This window comes from Hemitrygon akajei, chromosome 7 (assembly GCF_048418815.1).
Source record: "Hemitrygon akajei chromosome 7, sHemAka1.3, whole genome shotgun sequence".
NCBI lineage: Eukaryota > Metazoa > Chordata > Chondrichthyes > Myliobatiformes > Dasyatidae > Hemitrygon > Hemitrygon akajei.
Genome location: NC_133130.1, coordinates 81185968 through 81205744, shown reverse-complemented (window position 1 = coordinate 81205744; position 19777 = coordinate 81185968). Strand labels below are relative to the sequence as shown.

The 19777-nt window shown below is 40.3% G+C and overlaps 1 protein-coding gene across 5 annotated transcripts in view; it reads left to right on the top strand.

The window, feature by feature from the left end:
* Nucleotides 1-19777, top strand: part of LOC140730610 (synaptosomal-associated protein 25) — a 146564-nt gene that overhangs the window by 2205 nt on the left and 124582 nt on the right. The window lies entirely within an intron of this gene.

Here is a 19777-nt window from a genome sequence, read left to right as displayed (position 1 = left end):
GGAGGTGGTTATTGTCTTTACTTGGGTATTTTCCCCTGTTTTTGTCTGCCGCCGCGCGCGCGCGTGTTTGTGTGCGTGTGGGAAATACGCAAGAACTGCCGTTTTTTTAAACATTCAGTACTGTGTTCAGGGTCATCTGGGGTCGATGTCTACCAGAAATGTCTGAGAAACATTTAACAGCAAATTTATATTCTAGGTTGGGAAATTAAAATGAACATCCTCACGAACTAGAATGGCTTAACATAAAACCATCCATACTGGTCGAAGTTCCAGCTATCTTAATCACCACCGAAATGTTGTTAATCTTGGGAAGAATGGATCATATTGAATTAAATGCCGGTGTTTAGAAGGGGAAAAAGTGGGGAAAGACAAAACTGTTTGAATTTGTCGAAGACTGGACGACTTTAAATGTCTTTGGAGACAAGTACCGTAAGAAAAGAAAAAACGGAAATGAGTCTATGCTATAAAGGCCACTCAGGCCCTCTATTATTCCATCAGATCATGCCTCAAATCCAGCCGTCATAACCTTTGCTTTCAAAGATGTATTGCCCCCTTGCATATACTCAAGTGATCGAACACCCATAACATTACAGGTTAAGGAATGAAAAAGTTCACAGCAAAATTCATTCCATCTCGATCCTTATCCTGAGTGCGTCATGTAAACGTGACAACATGACGCACCTTGTGGTGTTCATTATTTAATTCCAGAAACTTCATTTCATTCATGGGACCAAGTACACGTATACGCTTAAAATGTCGCACGACACCTTTAAGAATTTCTGCCGTGCTTTATTTACAATATTTGGTTACTCTTTGTGACAGCATTTACAATCCTAAATAATTCTGCCAACACTTGCCATGGGGCTTTGCATTCTGAGTTGCCACCATGTAATTGCAGGCTCTCGCCACTAGATTGCTCTATGGAGTATTATAAAGTACAGTACCAGTTTATAATTTGATTGACTATAGGATCCTAACGAAGAGATGGATCTTAATTATTATTTAAGCGCTGCAATTACGATAGAACCTTTATCAGGACAATATACTGTAGATGTTGAGAATGTGAAATGAACACTACACAGAAAGTTCAACAGATCGTGCAGCGTATGTGGACCTAGCAAGAGTGTTAGCTTTAATCCTCACTGATTTTGCATTAGATGAAATGCTGTCAATCTGAAATGTTAACTCTGCTTTTCTCTGGAAAACACTTTCTGACATGCTCATTGCTTCCGCTATTTCGGTTTTAATATGAGATCGTCTTTCATTGACCTTTACAAGGAAGTTTCATGTCATTGCTGATTTTTGAGAGAATAGATGTAATCCTCTTATAAGGTCAGCTTTACTGTGAAATGATATAGAGGAGTACTGATAGCAACATCCTTCAACTAGAACAACTTGCCCTTCTAAAAAGAGAATAAAGGTGAATGTAGTTAGAGTATTTCAAATAAAAATTTGTAACCTTGTGTGAAAATATTGCTGACCTAATTTTCTAAAATTATTTTTATCCCCTTTGCCTATTTATAAGTCTATTAATATAATAAAGGCTTTAACTGGTCAAAGTACATGAATTTGAAACTAAGTTGAATTCTACAATATTTTTGAGCAAGCTATCAGTATTACAAAAGTGAACTCCTTTTCAAGTTTCTCATTCAAAGTAATACAATCATTCACAGTATGATACAAGGCAAAACTTTGTTTTCTGTCCAGAATATCTGAACCTCAGTCTGAAGCAATCTCTGTTGTTGCATTGGGAAATTTCTACTACATGCTAGTGTACTGTTTCTCCTGAATGAAGATACTAGTTTTGTTGTAATTACAATTTTACAATTGCAAAACAGAAATTCAAAAGCTTAGTCTTCAGAGCGTGGTAAATCAAGTGATTGTTTCAGCATGTTCAGGTTCAGTTTAGTTATTTTTGTCAGCCTGATGGAGAAATCTTATTAATGTGTCTTGTGTGTCTACCATCAACAGATATGCTTCAGAGCACAATTTGACATGTCTTGGCACATCCCTTTTGAAAGCACGTTGCCTTGCAATGAACAAGTGATAACAGTAAATGCTGCTCATATTTTTTAAAAATTTAACATATTATCAATGAGGAAATGAACAGCTCTTTACCCAAAGATCTATATTCTCATCAAATGTTCACAAATCCAGTTCAACACAAATGAGTGCAAACTGGTCCATTCACATTGTACCTAACAAATCAACCTCAGCTTAGGAATGGACCTATATTGGAGCAAGTTTTTTTAAATGTTTCTAAATATCAAAATGTAAAATTACCAGTTTCATGCATATTTGACTCAAATTATGGGTTTGGGTTTGGAAGTAGGCTTACTTCTATTTAAAATTGAAATGAAAATTCACACATCTATATGACTTAGCATTTATCTTCAAACCAGCAGAGAGCAAGTGATTATTAGTTCCAAGGCAAGCAACCAATTAACTGGGAGAATGGACAAAGTTTGGAGGTGGTTTGAATGTCAGTGAAGGCTACCGTTGGGTCATCAATGCAAAACACATTCTAGAATCCTTTGAGTTTAAGTCTGAATTTACAAGTGACTTAGTAAACCTGTGCTGCATTGTTGATTATTATAGTGCACAGCAACTTTTCCATCAACTCTGCTGAGATTTGCAGAGATAGTGCTTGAAGTATGCACCTGATTTATGCTGAGGCTAGGTTTGCTCATTCTTGTTGTTTGATGTGTGTGCCCCATTATCCATGTGGCTTTGGGTCAATCTTTATGTGTCACCAAACTCATTCCTAAGTTCTGAATTTTTAAGTTTGTTGCAGTACAACTCCACTATTCTTTTGTTATCTGTACTTATGCAATTGTAACTATTGTAGCTATTCGTTTCATTTGTATAGAAGTGAATTGACTTCGGGCTTGACATCATTGTTTAAACAAAGACTGATATACTGTATTATCTCTGTCTTTGGATAAGGCCGGAGAAATCATTCTGTGATGTAATCAATGTATGATGAGGTAATCATACTAGTTTTCCTTAAAAAGTACTCTTTAAGAGAGGAACCTTCACCAGAATGTTTTGGTGATTGGAAAGTTATACCATCTTGTTCCAATGCTCACAATGCAATTCCAAATAAATGCATGATCTTGCAAGGAATCAGATAAAGAGAAAGCAATTTCATTGATTAATAATGGTTATCATACTAAGCAAGCTAGGGCTTTTCTCTTTGGAGTGAAAGAAGATGAGAGGTGATCTGACGGGAAGTGTACAAGATGATAAGAGGCATAAATAGGATGGATTGACAGTGTCTTTTTTCTGGGGGTGGGAACAGTTAATATAAGGGGAGCATAATTTTGAAGTGTTAGAGGAAAGTATAGGAGGGATGTCATAGAAATGTTCTTTACACAGAGACTGGTGGTTGAGTGGAACACCCTGACGGGTGATGGTAGAGGCAGATATATTAGGGGCATTTAAAAAACACTTAGATAGTCACATGCTTGATCAAAAAATTGAAGGCTTTTCTTGGAGGAAAGGGTTAGATTGATCTTGAAGTAGGGTAAAAAGTTGGTACAACATCATGGATCAATGGGCCAGTATTGTGCTGTAGTGTTATATGTTCTGTGTTCTTAAGTCATGCCTTCAGACAGTTCAGAAAACAATGATATATCTTGGTTTGAAGTCTTTATATTGTTCTTTTCAACTACCACATAAAGTAGATCAATGAAAAGATGGAACCTTGAGTTGATCTGACACAGAAACTGAGAAGAATAATCTAGGGTTTTTCATCTGAAGTGTTGTGAACTGTCAGCCTATTCATCTACCGTCTTGAAACATATGGCTGTGGTCTGCTTTGGAGCACATACACAACAGTGTCTTATGCACAAGTGAATATCAAAATTGCATTGCTGAAACCAATGCGAGTTCCTTGGCTGCTTGTTTTGGTGAACATTCAGCTTCTCAGTATCCGCACAGACATTCAAATTGGAAGGGAATTTATATGCTTCCTTGCCAACAACCACCTACCCTTCAATATGTACCTTAGCTGTGAATGTCACTGCTGCCTCAGGTTCCAATTTCCATTTTGGGAAAGTGCAATTTTCATTCGAGAATCTCATCCATATTTGGTGATCAGAGCAGAACAAAACAAATGTATTGGTTTTGACATTCCAAAAAAAAAATTGATGTGCCATCAGTCATATTAGAGCATTAACTTCTCCTCCATAAATATAAATTATAATCAGACTACACAGGAATTATGGTCATGCGAAACAAAATACAATCCAATACTCTGTTCTCCATTTATGGAAGTGTGGTAAATGCTACACATGATATGCTTGCATAGTGTAGCAGTTAGCATGAAACTATCACAGTACATGATATTCTGCAGTTCGGAGTTCAATTCCAATGTAAGAAGTTTGTACATCCTACCTGTGAGCGCATGGGATTCCTCCGATGCTCTGGGTTCATCCCACAGTCCAAAGACGTACCAGCTAGCAGGTAAATTGTCATTTGATTAGGCTAGTGTTAAAGGTGGCTGGGTCATTGGGTAGGACAGGCCTGTTCCTCACTGTATCTCTAAATAAATAAATAATATCCTGCATAGAGGGTCTTGTGGAAATAAAGAATATACATATAAACTTAGTTAGAGGAGGTGGTGACTTTACTTGTAGAACAGTTATATTTCTTGATCTAAAAAGGGAAGTTTCAGACTTAAGTCTTCTATTGATGAACCTATTTCTGTATTTCATAAGATTTGCTGTGGTTCTCCTGTTCAGACCTTGATTCTGGAAATGAAAAGGTTAACATCTGGGGAGTGTTTGATGACCCTGGGATTGTACTCGCTGTAGTTTAGAAGAATGAAGATGGACCTAATTGAAACCTATTGAATATTGAAAGGCAAAGGTAGAGTGTTCGTGGAGAGAATGTTTCCAATAGTGGGGGAGTTAGGACCAGAGGGCACACGCTCAGAATAAAAGGATGTCCCTTTAGAACAGGAATGAAGAGGAACTACTTTAGTCAGAGAGTGGTGAATCTATGGAATTCATTGCCACAGACTGCTGTGAAGACCATGTCATTGGATATATCTGAATGGGAGGCTGATCAGTTCTTGATTAGTAACGGTGCCAAAGGTCACAGGAAGAAGGCAGGGAATGAGGTTGAGAGGGATAATAAATCAGCCATGGTGGGCCAAGTGGCTTAATCCTGCTCCTATGTTTTATGGTCTTAAGTTTCATTATTGATCTCAGATATTGTACTAGATTGAGTTCTCAGACTGAAGGATCAGTATGTGTGGTACTAGTTGGCATGACATCAATCTGGATTTGGAAGCCGTGCTGGACTACCTCTCCTCACTAGCACTGAATTTTCTTAAACCCAAGAAAGTCTGCAGATGCTGGAAATCCAAAGCATTACACAGAAAATGCTGAAGTTACTCAGCAGGTCAGATAGAGCTATGAAAATGTATTGATGTTTTGGGCTGAGACCCTTCTTCAGCACTGGAAAGGAAGGGGGAAGATGAAAGATTAAAAAGGTGGGGGAGGGGAAAGAAAGCTAGCTTTATACTTTATACTTCATTGGTCCCGAGTGGGAAATTCTAGAAGGTGAAGGCAGGTGGGTAGGAAAGATAAAGGGCTGAGAGGAAGGAATCTGATAGGAGAGAAGAGTGGATCATGGAAAAAGAGAAGGAGGAAGAGATCCATGAGGAAGTGATAGGCAGATGAGAAGCGGAAAGAGGCCAGAGTGGGGAATAGAGGAAGAAGGGAAGAGATTTTTTTTACTGGAAGGAGAAATTGATATTCATGCCATCAGGTTGGAGGCTACCCAGACATAATACAAGGTGGTGTTCCTCCAGCCTGAGGGGCATCTCAGACATTTCTCATGTCCTGGAAAGGAAAGCTGCATCCCTGGAAAAGATGTGGCGGAGACAAAGGAACTAAGGAACGGGAACTGCGGTTTACAGGAGATAGGGTAGGAAGAAGCATAGTCAAGATAACTTTTCAACCTCTATAAAGTTTCAAGTTTAATTAAATGAAGGAATCTAATTTTATGTAGCTAGCATCTTCTAAATGACATTAATGAATTGGCCTTACAATATCAAGAAGAAGACAGCTCAATGGCATACTGAGTGCCCAATTCAACGAGGTTTTGGTCTGGTTGAATGGCTGAGTCCTTGTGGATACAGTAAGGTGTTATGTATTCTTCACCATATACATTGAAATTGAGAAAGTGAAGCAAATTCAAGTGTAAGGCTAAAATTCCTGATACCTTATGCACTTTGTATTCTAACTGGAGGACTCCGTTGATGAGAAAAATAATGTGAAAGTGGGATAGAAAGTAAATGGCCATTTGTTTGTCTCCAATTTGTTCTTTGTGGTGGGACATGTATGCAGCTCATTTTATCCAGTATGTTTATGAATTACCCAATAAATTTAAATAAACTAGGAATACTGACCTTTTATGATTCCTACTCTAACTTTGGATTGTGATTTATACCATGGAACTGTTCTTTCACAGCAGTCCAAAGAGTAATTACACTGAGAGCAGATACACTTGTTCTTTTGATTATGGATGAGAGCTGGGTTTAAATAGGCTGCCGGTGGAGAGTTTGAAACAAGTGGCAGGTAACTCCTGTTAGCTGTGTGGAGACTGGGGGGTGCCTGCCTGTGCAGGCTTGACAGTATTCCTCTCTTATGGCCAGCACCCAATGGTCCACAACAATCTTCCAGAACTCATTTATATGAGTGATGGATCCAAGATAAAACCAGATGACACCCAAGACTTCTTCAATAGGCCATAACCCCCCTCCTAGTCGACTAGATACTGCACAACCTATCCACAACAAAGTGAATCCATCAACTGGTGAATTGTGTACGCTGGATCATCTTCCACTATCCTAGGTTTCGGAGGAGCATACCCAGGTTGAGTGGTCCATGGACAACAGGCTTGATGCTGGACATGTGGAAGGTAATTGTGATCCCGAGAGAGGGTGGCATCTGGAGATGGTATGTGACCCGGTTGATGCAATGGGTAATCTTAATGGGTTGATGCAGTGGGTGAGAGCTTGTGGAATTTGTTGTGCAGGGCTGGACCTCGGGTGGGCAGCCAGACATAGTCACCAGGCCGAAGTAGTCTGGCTGGGAGATACTTCCTTCATATGGCAGTGAAGCATCACAGAAATTTCACTTGCTGATTGGCTCTTTCTGACTGCCTGTTGGTCTGCAGATGATAGCCAGAAGGCAAGCTCAGTGAGTGAGATGATGGACCTGGTTCTCCAACATGTAGTTCACCTCCACAGTTTCCCTCAAGGCATTATGTCGGACTGGGGCCCACAATTCATCTTCCAGTTCTGGTGAGCCTTCTGTGCCCTCCTCCACACCTCAGCGCTTCTGCAATCAAGATGCACTACTGATGCGAGGGTCCTGAATTGCACAGTGTAATCCAGCAAAGCATTGAACATTGGCCTTGGTGCAGGCTACGTGTCTAATTCACAGCCTCCCTTCCATTTCCCGGATCATCAAAAACCTGGCATATCTTAACAGTTAATTCCTGATGGTTATTGCAAACGGCTCCTTTATTTTCCCAGTTAGCGGCGGCCCAGGTCAGTGTTTGCCCAGTCAAAAGAGAGATGACAATGCCAATCTTGGCTCTGTCTGTAACATACAGGGATGCCTGGAGTTGGAAGTGTAAGACTCACTGGGACAGGAAATTGTGGATCCAACAAAGTGTTCGGGCACAAGAATTGTGGGTTCTGATGTTATATTTAGAGTACAGACTACAACACTGAAGGAATATTATATTCCTCTGTGAATTTCCATTAAGAATTCTTCCACGTCAAATTACAACAAAACTAAATTATTTTTGACAAAAAAGAATCAAGCATGAAATTTTCATACTGTTTGCAAATTAGATTTGCTCATTATAAGAGCATGTAAATATCTGAATTTGAGATGAAGCTCATTCATTTAAATACCTTATTCCGAACATTCCAAAATCTTATAATCCAAATTGCTTCATGCATCCAAGAATGTCTAATGAACCATCTCAGCCTTAAATATTCTGCTGTATTTTACTTTGTGACTTCACCTATGTAGCTGAGGCTTGATAGGAGTAATACGTTTAAGAAATTACCCATGCACCAAGCTTTAATAGTTCTTGTTTTGCTTGTTTATTTTGCTTGGGGCAGAAAACAAACTTGTTTGAGGAAAGCTCTGACATATAAAAACCCAGGCTACTGGAAATATAAGTTGAGAAAGGGAAAGATAAGCGGGTTCATCCCTCTCGTCCGTGGTCCTCCCGCTAACGTCGGTTGCTCTGTCATGGCAGGTGAGCTCAGGCCCATGCCATGTGGGAACTCAGGGAGGCTGGCAGTGTCCCTGAAGACTACGTGTTCAGGAAGCGTGTCCAGCTGCAGCTCCTGACAGACCGCATGGTGGCACTGCAGTTGCGCATGGACTCACTTTGGAGCATCCGAGATGCTGAGAATGTTGTGGATAGCACATTTAGTGAGTTGGTCATACCGCAGTTTAAGGATCTAAGGAAAGATAGGGAAAGGTTGATCAACGGGAAGAGTAGTCGCAGGAAGGTAGTACAGGAGTCTCCTGCGGTCATCTCCCTTCAAAACAGATGCAGTATACCGTTCTGGAGTCTGTTGGGGGAGATGGCTCATCAGGTGAAGGCAGCAGTAGCCAGGATCATGGCACTGTTGGTGGCTCTGCTGCGCATGAGGGCAAGTAAGAGAGTGGTAGAGCTGTTGTGGTAGGGGATTCCATGGTAAGGGGAATAGAGAGGAGCTTCTGTGGCTGCAAATGGGACTCTCGTATGGTGTGTTGCTCCCCGGTGTAAGGGTCAGAGATGTTTCAGAGAGGCAGCAGGGCATTCTGAAAGGGGAGGGTGAGCAGCCAGCTGTCGTGGTGCATGTAGGTACTAACGATATGGGAAGAAAGCGGGATGAGGTCCTACAAGCTGAATTTAGGGAGCTAGGAGATAAATTAAAGAGTAGGACCTCAAAGGTAATCATTTTAGGATTAATACCAGTGCTACGTGCTAGCCAGAGTTGGAATAGCAGGATAGCTAGAATGACTATGTGGCTTGAGCAGTGGTGTAGGAGGGAGGGTTTCAGATTCTTGGCGCATTGGACCTTCTTCTGACCGTCTGGACGGTCTACATCTGGGCAGGGCCGGGATCAATGTCCTAGGGAGATTGTTTGCTAGAGCTGCTGGGGAGGCTTTAAGCTAATATGGGTGTGGGATGGGAACCCCCACAGAAAAGAAGAGGGAAGTAATGCAGAGACCAAAGCTAGAGTCAGTGAAGAAAAATGTAAGAGTAGAGTGCATAAAAGTAAAAAGCAGAAATTGCATAGGTCACTAGATTCTAAAAGGACAATGAGTATAAGGGCACTTTATCTAAATGCCTGTAGTGTTAGAAACAAGGTTAGTGAACTTGTGGCACAGATCAGTACCAAGACGTATGATTTAGTGGCCATTACAGAAACCGGGTTGCAAGGTGGAGATGACTAGGAATTAAATGTCCAAGGGTATCAGATAATATGAAAAGATAGGCAAGAAGGCTGAGGAGGTAGGGTGGTGCTCTTGATTAGGGATGAGATCAGGGTAATTGTAAGAGATGATATAAGATTTACGGAGCAGAATATTGAGTCCATCTGGGTAGAGATTAAGAACAGTAAAGGGAAAAAAATCACTGGTGGGTGTTGTCTGTAAGCCACCTAATAAAAATATTGCAGTTGCAGAGGAAATTAACCAAGAAATAACTGAGGCTTGTAAGAACAGAACAGCAGTTGTCATTGGGGATTTTAACTTCCACATAGATTGGGCAAATCAGGTTGGTCAAGGAAGTCTTGAGGGGGACTTCATAGAATGCATCGTGATGGCTTTCTTGAGCAGCATGTTGGTGAACCTACAAGGGAAAATACTATCCTAGATCTAGTCCTGTGCAAAGAGACAGGAAAGATTAACGATTTTAGTATGATTGATTTTCACATTCAGATCTAGAATGCAATAGTTAGATCTAAAACTAGTGTATTATGCTTGAACAAGGGAGACTACAACGGGATGAGGGAGGAGTTGGCTAACGTGGATTGGGAGCACAGGCTATTTGGTAGACAGTTGAGGAACAGTGGAACACTTTCAAAGAGATTTTTCATAGTGCTCAACTAAAGTATATTCCAGTCAAAAGTAAGGACGGTATGTGTGGGGAGAGCTAGCCTTGGATAATTAAGGAAATAAAAGATAGTATCAAATTAAAAGCTCATGTGTACAAAGTTGCAAAGAGTAGTGGGAGACTGGAGGACTGGGAAAACTTTAAACTTTAAAACTTTAAAACAGAGAACAACTAAACAAGAAATAAGGAAAAGGAAGATAGAGTATGAAAGTAAATTAACGCAAAATATAAAAACAGATAGCAAAAGTTTTATATCAAGCGGAAGAAAGTGGCTAAAGTCAACGTAGGTACCCTGGAAGACGAGAAGGGGAAATTGATATTGGGTGATAAGGAAATGGCTGAGGCATTGAACGGCTATCTTGTGTTGGTCTTCATGATGGAGGACACGTCTGATATGCCAGAGAAGGATGTTATGGATGAAATATGTAAATCACTGTCACTAAAGAGAATGAAGAACATCATCCTCGACCTCGAGGGATAGCCACGACAATGACGATGATGAGTGATGAGTAAACTAGAGGGCCTGAAGGTAGCTAAGTCCCCTGGTCCTGATGGGTTGCACCCCAGGGTGCTGAAGGAATTGGCGGAGGTTATAGTAGATGCGTTGATCCATTTATCAAAACTCTCTAGACTCTGGGCAGGTCCCAGTGGATTGGAAGACAGCAAATGTCACGCCACTTTTTAAAAAAGGTTGTAGGCAAAAGACAGGCAACTATAGGCCAGTGAGCTTAACATCTGTAGTCGGGAAGATGCTTGAAGCTGTCATTAAGGAAGAAATAGCGAAACATTTAGAAAGGAGTGGCTCCATTAGACAGACGCAGCATGAATTCAGAAAGGGCAGATCCTGTTTGACAAACTTACTGGAGTTCTTTGAGGACGTAATGAGTGCAGTGGATAGAGGGGAACAGGTGGATGTCGTATACTTGGATTTCCAGAAGGCGTTCGATAAGTTGCCGCACAAGACACTTATAAATAAGATACAGATGCATGGAGTCGGAGGAAGTGTATTGGCATGGATAGTGGATTGGTTAACCAATCGAAGGCAGAGAGTTGGTATAAATGGGTGTTTCTCCAGTTGGCAGTCAGTGGTGAGTGGGGTGCCGTAGGGGTTGGTGCTGGGCCCGTGGCTGTTTACCATTTACATTGATGATTTGGAAGAGGGGACTGAGTGCAGCATAGCAAAATTTGCTGATGACACTAAACTGAGTGGAAAAGCAAATTGTACAGAGGATGTGGAGAGTCTGCAGAGGGATATAGATAGGTTAAGTGAGTGGGCCAAGGTCTGGCAGATGGAGTACAATGTTGGTAAGTGCAAGATCATCCACTTTGGAAGGAATAATAGAAGAGCAGATTATTATTTAAATGGTGAAAGATTGCAGCATGCTGTTGTGCAGAGGGACTTGGGAATGCTTGTTCATAAATCGCAAAAAGTTGGCTTGAAGGTACAACAGGTTATTAAGAAGGCAAACAGAATGTTGGCCTTTATTGCTAGAGGGATTGAATTCAAGAGCAGGGAGGTCATGCTGCAACTATACAGGGTACTGGTGAGGCTGCACCTGGAGTACTGTGTGAAGTTCTGGACTCCATACTTGAGGAAGGATATACTGGCTTTGGAGACAGTGCAGAGGAGGTTCACCAGGTTGATTCCAGGGATGAAGGGGTTAACCTATGAGGAGAGATTAAGTTGCCTGGGACTATACTCTCTGGAGTTCAGAAGAATGAGAGGGGATCTTATAGAAACAGACAATATTTTGAAAGGGATAGATAAGATAGAAGTAGGAAAGTTGTTTCAATTGGTAGGTGAGACTAGAACTAGGGGACATTGCCTCATGATTCAGGGGAGAAGATTTAGGACAGAGATGAGGAGAAACTGTTCTTCCCAGAGAGTGGTGAATCTGTGGAATTCTCTGTCCAGGGAAGCAGTTGAGGCTTCCTCTCTAAATATATTTAAGAAACAGTTAGATAGGTTTTTACATAGTAAGGGAATTAAGGGTTATGGGGAAAAGGGGGGTAGATGGAGCTGAGTTTACAGACAGATCAGTCACGATCTTATTGAATGGCAGGGCAGGCTCAATGGGCCGGATGGCCTACTCCTGCTCCTATTTCTTATGTTCTTATGTAAGTATGTGAGAAACACACAGAAAGTATATTAAAAGTTGAGACAATCAGAAGAACAATGTGATAAATTAAAAGTGAAAGTTTAATAAAAGGCAGAGAGAGGGAGGGGTGCAGACGGAGTTATTTGACTTTGAGCAAAGTCACAACAACATGATTGGTGGTATTAATGAAAAAAATCATCCTTAACAACGTCATCTTTAATTTAGTATCATTATGAAACAGAAGCTTTGGTTCTTTAATTACGCAGTGGATTAATAGGGATACATTATTGAAAAGCATATTGCAAGGCAATTAGGAGTTTGTTCTTTCTAAAGCTCAAGCAGTTACTGTGTTACCTCAAAGATCAATACTGTTCTCTTCAATTCGTAAGTTCTGTTTAACTGTTTGTGATTGATAAGTTCAGTATACATCAGTTAGTGATGTGATTATATCTCAGCTTTAAAGTGCCTGAATGAAAAGTGTAGTTATATTATCATTTAGTATCTATTCCTGCAAAATTAACAATACCTGGTTTACATTAGTTAAGGTAGGCAAACCTTGGTGCAGATCAAATAGCTCAGTGATGATATAATCTGTTTTTTATCTGTTATCATTGCACAAATATATCAGCATGGCTGATTGAGTTAGTGTTAAAGAGTTGGTATGACTTTTATAAACCCATTGAATACCAAATTCAATGTATTTCATAGCATGTTAAAAAAAAACAGATATGGAATTTTCTTATTCAGTCTTCTTCCCCATTCCTTTCCAGTCCGGATGAAGTGTCTCAGCTTGAAACATCAGCTGTTTATTCCCCTCTATAGATGGTGCCTGACTTGATGAGTTCCTCCAGCATTTTGTGTATGTTACTTTTTATTTCCAGCATCTGTAGAATCTCTTGTGTTTAAATATGGGGCTGAAGTTATGGGTAGAGATAGATCCTGTACTAGGATCATTACTATCAACAAATGAGTTAGAAAAGTTCTCCCATAACCTCAGAATTTGAGAATTCTCTGAAAACATGGTGTCTGCCAAGAACTATGACCAAAATCAATAGATCTTATTGAAATGCTCTCTCCTATATCTCGGATTTGGACAGAATTTGAGTAGGAGGAGGAACCTGCTTTTTGTTTTAATTGTTCTGCTGTTGCTGACTCTTGAAGTGCCTGGACCCAAAGCTTTAGAATTCACTTCCTAAACCCTCCTGCATCTGCATTGTCCTCCTCATCTTAAGGTGCTCCTTAAAAACCCATTTCTTTGTTTGCTCTCTTAATGTGCAGCCCCAAATTTGGTTTGATTATTATTGTTGTGTCGTGTTTTATCATATCAAAGGACTGTAAATTACAGTTGTTATTGTAATTACCTCTGTGAAGCTAACACGCTGATACTTAACCGAATATTACAACAACTCCCCAGCCTTCCTGTATTCTTGGACACTGGAATATCAGCTCCACCTTTACTGCCCAGTAGCTCTGTTTTTTTGAGGAAGTTAGTAATGTAAAATGGATTGCTTCATTTTGTGGCAATACAGAATGTGATTACTGTCTCCAGAATATGTTCATGTGTTTACGAACAAAAGTTAATTACTCTAGGAATCATCGTGGCATCCTCAAAGGCTTAACACATTGTGATTAATTTTACGTTGAGCATTTTGAATCAAGTAATATAATTCTACCTGGTTTTTTGTAAAAGTAATCCACAGATAACAAAGCAATAAGACCCATTGGAAATCTTAATTTTCCAACATTTCATTAGGGGAAAAAACTTTCTTTTTAACTTTATGAAAGATGTGTTGTTTATTATTATGTAACATAACTGGGACTTTGATGTTAACAAAAGCACAGCTGTGCCCTGTTGATCCCGAAGCTCTGAAAAATAATTACATATATGGTAAGAATATTTTAATACAGCCTTTAAGCCCACAATGCACATTTTTGAATCTCTAGAAATGCATTATAAATTCACACTTATGAATCCCCAACTTAATTATGAATTCATAATGTTACCCTGTGTTGCTGCAACAGCAACAACTTGCTTTTATATAATATCTTTAATAAAGTAAAATATCCTGAGGTTGTCCTTAGCTGCAATTATCAAACAAAATCTGATGCTGAACCTCATAAGAATTTGAGATAAAGCTCATTTGTTTCATTCCCATATTCTGAACACTGCTAAATCTTGCCTACTTTTTTTGATGCATCAAAGAATATCTAATGAACATCGTCAGCCATATTTTACTTCATGACTTGAGAAATACTTTCTAGAAATTACACATGCACGGAGACCTGAAGACTCTCAATAGTTCCTGTTTTTGTTTGCTTACTTGGTTTGGGCTGAAAACTAAGGCTTTCTGGGGAAGAAAAAACAGGTGGATAAAGGGAAAGAATTTTGAAAATAGTCGGACAGGATATCATAAAAAACTGGTAAAAGAAAGAGACAGCACAGTGTCATAACCGGTGGCTGAGGCTGAGGTCAGCTCTGACCTCTGGAATTATCTGTGTGGAGTTTACACTTTCTTCCTGTGACCTTGTGTGTTTCCTCTGGGCACTCAGACTTGCTCCAACATACCACAATACCTGCACAAACATGGCAAGTCGCTGCATTTAATGTCTTTTAAAACTGAGTTGGGCTACGGTAGATTGCCCTTCATCTATACAAGGGGTGATTGATAAACTCGTGGCCTAAGGTAGAAGGCGTCAATTTTAGAAAACCTAGCACATTTATTTTTCAACATAGTCCCCTCCTGCATTTACACACTTTGTCTAGCGGTCGCGGAGCATACAGATCTTGGACCTTCAGAAAGTGTCCACAGCATGGGTGATTGATAAATCTGTGGCCTAATGTAGAAGGAGATGAGTTATACAGCTCTCATTACATGCACATGCAGTTCAACTCTTTGAGTGATTATGCAGAAAGTTTGAAGTTAATAACTCATCTCCTTTTACCTCAGGCCACAAACTTATCAATCACTGCTGTGGACACTCTACATGTGACAATGGTAAACTTATTTGCCCATTTAAATTTGAATTTACCAATTTACCAATTTGAAGTACAAGATGGTTTATTGACTGTTTTCCTAACCTGTCCACCCACTTTCAAGAATATCTGCATGAACATGTCAGATCTCTTTATAATTTTACCCTTTAAAAATTGAACTATTTTGCATTTTATATTTTTATATATACTCCTTATCAAAATCTATCACCTCACACTTTATAGCTTAGAATTTCATCTGCCATCTGTCCACCTACGCTGCCAACCTGTCTGTGCTTTCGTGAAATCTATCGCAATCCTTTTCACTGTTTACTATATTGCCAAGTATTGTGTCATGTGGAAATTTTAAAATAATGTGCCATGCGCCCTGAGTCTTAGTCACTGAGGTAAATACCAGAAAGAGCAGAGGTACTGGAACTCAACCCAGTTCCAGCAATGACCATTCACTACAGCAGTGCTTTCTATTCCGCAAGTCATTTTCAATCTGCACTACTGCCACCCCTTCTCTCCCTTGAGCTTCATTCGGGCACTAAGTCTTGTATTTCTTTTCTTCACAACATAGAAGATGGCCTGTTGTATCCATGACAGCTCTTGGAGTATTTCCATCCATCCCAATGCCCCATTTAGTTCCCTGCAACATATTTTCTCTATGTAATACTTAACAGAATCTTTTGAAGTCAGTGTGCATAACCCATTCACTCTGCTTATTTCAACAAAAAAAATTGATCTCCAGAATCTTGATTTTCTCTTGGTAAATCTGTACTAGCTATCTTTTATCTGTCTATATAAGGCCATAGGATATAGGAGCAGAATTAGGCCATTTGGCCCATTGAGTCTGCTCCACCATTTCAGCATGGCTGATCCAATTTTCCTCTCAGCGCCAATTTCCTGTCTTCTCCCTGTATCCCTTCATCCCTGACCATTCAGGAATCTGTCAACCTCTGCCTTAAATATACATGAAGACTCAGCCTCCACAGCTGCCTGTGGCAAAGAATTCCACAGATTCACCACTCTGGCTGAAGAAATTCCACCTCATCACCGTTTTAAAAGGATGTCTCTATTCTGAGGCTGTGCCCTCTGGTCTTAGACTGACCCACCATAGGAAATATCCTCTCCACATCCACTCTATCAAAACCTTTCACCTTTCAATAGGTTTCAATGAGGTCATCCCTCTTTCTTCTGTATTCTAGTGAATATAGGCCTAGAACCTTCAGATACTCTTCATATGATAAGCCATTCAATCCTGGAATTATTTTTGGGAACCTCATTTGAACCTTCCCCAGTTTCAGCACATCCTTTCTAAGATAAGGTGCCCTAATCTACTCATAATATACCAAATGAGACATATCCAGTGTTTTATAAAGTTTCAACATTACATCCTTGCTTCTATATTCTAGTCCTCTTGAAATGAATGCTAACATTATAATTGGTTTCCTCACCACAGACTCAATCTGCAAATTAACCTTTAGGGAATCCTGCACAAGGACTCCCAAGTCCCTTGCATCTCAGTTTTTCTCTCCATTTAGAAAATAGACATCTCTTTCATTTCTTCCACCAAAGTGCAAAACCATACACTTCTTGACACCGTATTCCATCTGTCATTTCTTTGCCCATTCTCTTAATCTGTCTAAGTCCTTCTGTAGCTTCTCTACTTCCTCAAAACTACTTGCTCCTCCATCTATCTTCATATTGTCTGAAAACTTTGCAACAAATCCATCAATTCCATCATCCAAATCATTGACATTTAATGTAATAAGATACGGTCCCAACACAGACCCCTGTGGAACACCAGTGGTCACTAGCAGCTGGTCAGAAAAGGCTCCCTTGATTCCACTCTTTGCCTCCTGCCAATCAGTCCCTACTTTATCCAAGCTAGAATCTCTCCTGTAATACTATAGGCTTGTAGCTTGTTAAGCAGCCTCATGTGTGGCAACTTGTCAAAGGCCTTCCGATTAACTGATGGTCTAAATAGCTGGACTCCACTGTATATAAAATAATATGAGATTGTTCATAGTTGGGTGGGGCATCATTTATTGCCCAATAATGGTTGTCCTCAGGTAGATAATGGTGAGTCACTTTTTTAAATGGCATAATCCTTTTGCTGGAGGTACTTCTAAGATGCTGCTGTGTGGAGAGTTTGAGGATTTAGACCCGGCAGCAACATAGAAATAATGATATATCTCCAAGTCAAGATAAGACCATAAGACCAGAAGAAATAGGAACAGAATTAGGCCACTTGGTCCACTGCTCTGCCATTCCATCACGACTGATTATTATCCCTTTCAATCCCCTTCTCCTGACTTTTCCCCATAACCTTTGCTGTCCGGATTAACCAAGAGCCTTTCAACTTCCACTTTAAATATGCTGAATAACCTGACTTCCATAATTGCCATGGCAATGAATTCCATTGATTCGTATTGATTCACCACCCTCTGGCTAAAGAAATTTCTCCTCATCTCTGTAATAAATGGAGATTCTTTTATTCTGAGGCTGTGCCCTCTGGAACTTAGGAAACATCCTCTCCTCATCCACTCTGTCTAGGCCTTTGAACATTTGATGTTTCAATAAGATTCCTTCCCCCCACCCCACCATTCTTCTGAACTTCGGAAAGTGCTGGCCCAGGGGATCAAACGTTCCTCATACCCTTTCATTGCCGGATTCCTTCTTGCAAACTTCCTCTAATTCCAATCCAACGCTGCATATTTTAGGCGGCCCAGAATTTCTCACAGTACTCCAAGTGCGGTCTTACCATTCCTTATAAAACCTCAGCATCACATCCTTGCTCTTGTATTCTAGTCCTCGCGAAAGCAATGCTAACATTGCATTTGCCTTCCTTAGCACTGACCCCACCTGTAAGTTGACCTTTAGGGAATCCTGTACAAGGACTCCCAAGTCCCTTTGCACTTCTGATTTTTGATTTTTCACTGTCTTTAGAAATTAGTCTACGCCTTTATTCCTTCTACCAAGTTGCTTGACCGTACACTTCCCTAAACTATATTCCATCTGCTACTTCTTTGCTTATTTTCCCAATCTGTCTAAGCCCTTCTGCAGACTCCCTGTTTCCTCAACACTACCTGCCCCTCCACCTATCTTTGTATCATCTGCAAACTTGGCCACAAAGCCATTGATACCGTCATCCAAATGGTTGATGTATAACATGAAAAGAAGCAGGCCCAACACAGACCCCTGTGACACACCATTAGTCACTAACAGCCAACCAAAATAGGAGCCCTTATTCCAACTCTTTGTTCTTGCCAATCTTCTATCCATGCTGGTACCTTTCCTGTCTTACCATGGGCACCTACCTTATTAAGCAGGCTCATGTGTGGCAATTTGTCAAGAGCCTTCTGAAAATCTAAGTAAGCAACATCTACTCACTCTCCTTTGTCTATCCTGCCTGTTATTTCCTCAAAGACTTCCAACAGATTTGTCAGGCAAGATTTCCCTTTGCTTGCAAAGATAGTGTGTGACTTTGAGGGACTTGTCCTTGGTGGTGGAGATTGTGAGTTGTTAGGCACTTTACCTGGGATCACTGCTTTTCTTAATCCTTGGGTACCTTTTCTCGGCTGCATGAAATTCAAGTGCAAATTTATTGTCATTCAACCGCAAACATTAATACTGCCAAGTGAGATAACATTCCACTGGACCAAGATATACAACACAATACACATAACTCACACACATAACACTTAAAGTGTATTACCATCCATAAATTAACAATTAACAATGTGCATGCATGATGCTGGTTAAAAAGTAATATTGGCATTTCATACATGATTTTATAGAAACATATAAAATTATGAAAGGGATAGGTAAGATAGAGGCAGGAAAGTTGTGTCCACTGATAGGTGAGAATAGAACTAGGGGACATAGCCTCAAGATTCGGGGGAGTAGATCTGGGATGGAGATGAGGAGGAACTGTTTTTTCCCAGAGAGTGGTGAATCTGTGGAATCCTCTGCCCAATAAAGCAGTGGAGGCTACCTCAGTAAATATATTTAAAACAAGGTTGGATAGATTTTTGCTTAGTAGAGGAACTAAGGGTTATGAGGAAAAGGCAGGTAGGTGGAGATGAGTCCATGGCCAGATCAGCTGTGATCTTTTTGAATGGCAGAGCAGGCTCGATGGGCCAGATGGCCTACACCTGCTTACATTTCTTAAATTTTTATGTTCTTATGATGAGACCTAGCTGATGGCAAGGAGTTCAGTGGTCTAATGACTGAGAAGATGAAGATGTTTCCCATCCTAACCGTTCTTCCTATAATGCTAGGGTACCTTTTTCCTGATGATAAAGGGTTAAAGAGATTGTTGGATGAATGGGAAGGATAATTGACAATGCCAAGGGCCCTGCGTACACAGCACTCCTGATAAATATCTCTAATGGGTGAAAGAGTGACCCTGATGACCCCCTCAGCAGTCCTTGCAATCCTTCGTAGGGACTTGTGGTCAGATGCCTTGCAATTCCTGTACCAGACAGTGATGCAGTTGGTCAGGGCACTCTCAATGGTGCTCCTGTAAAAATTGGGGTAGGGGACCTCATTT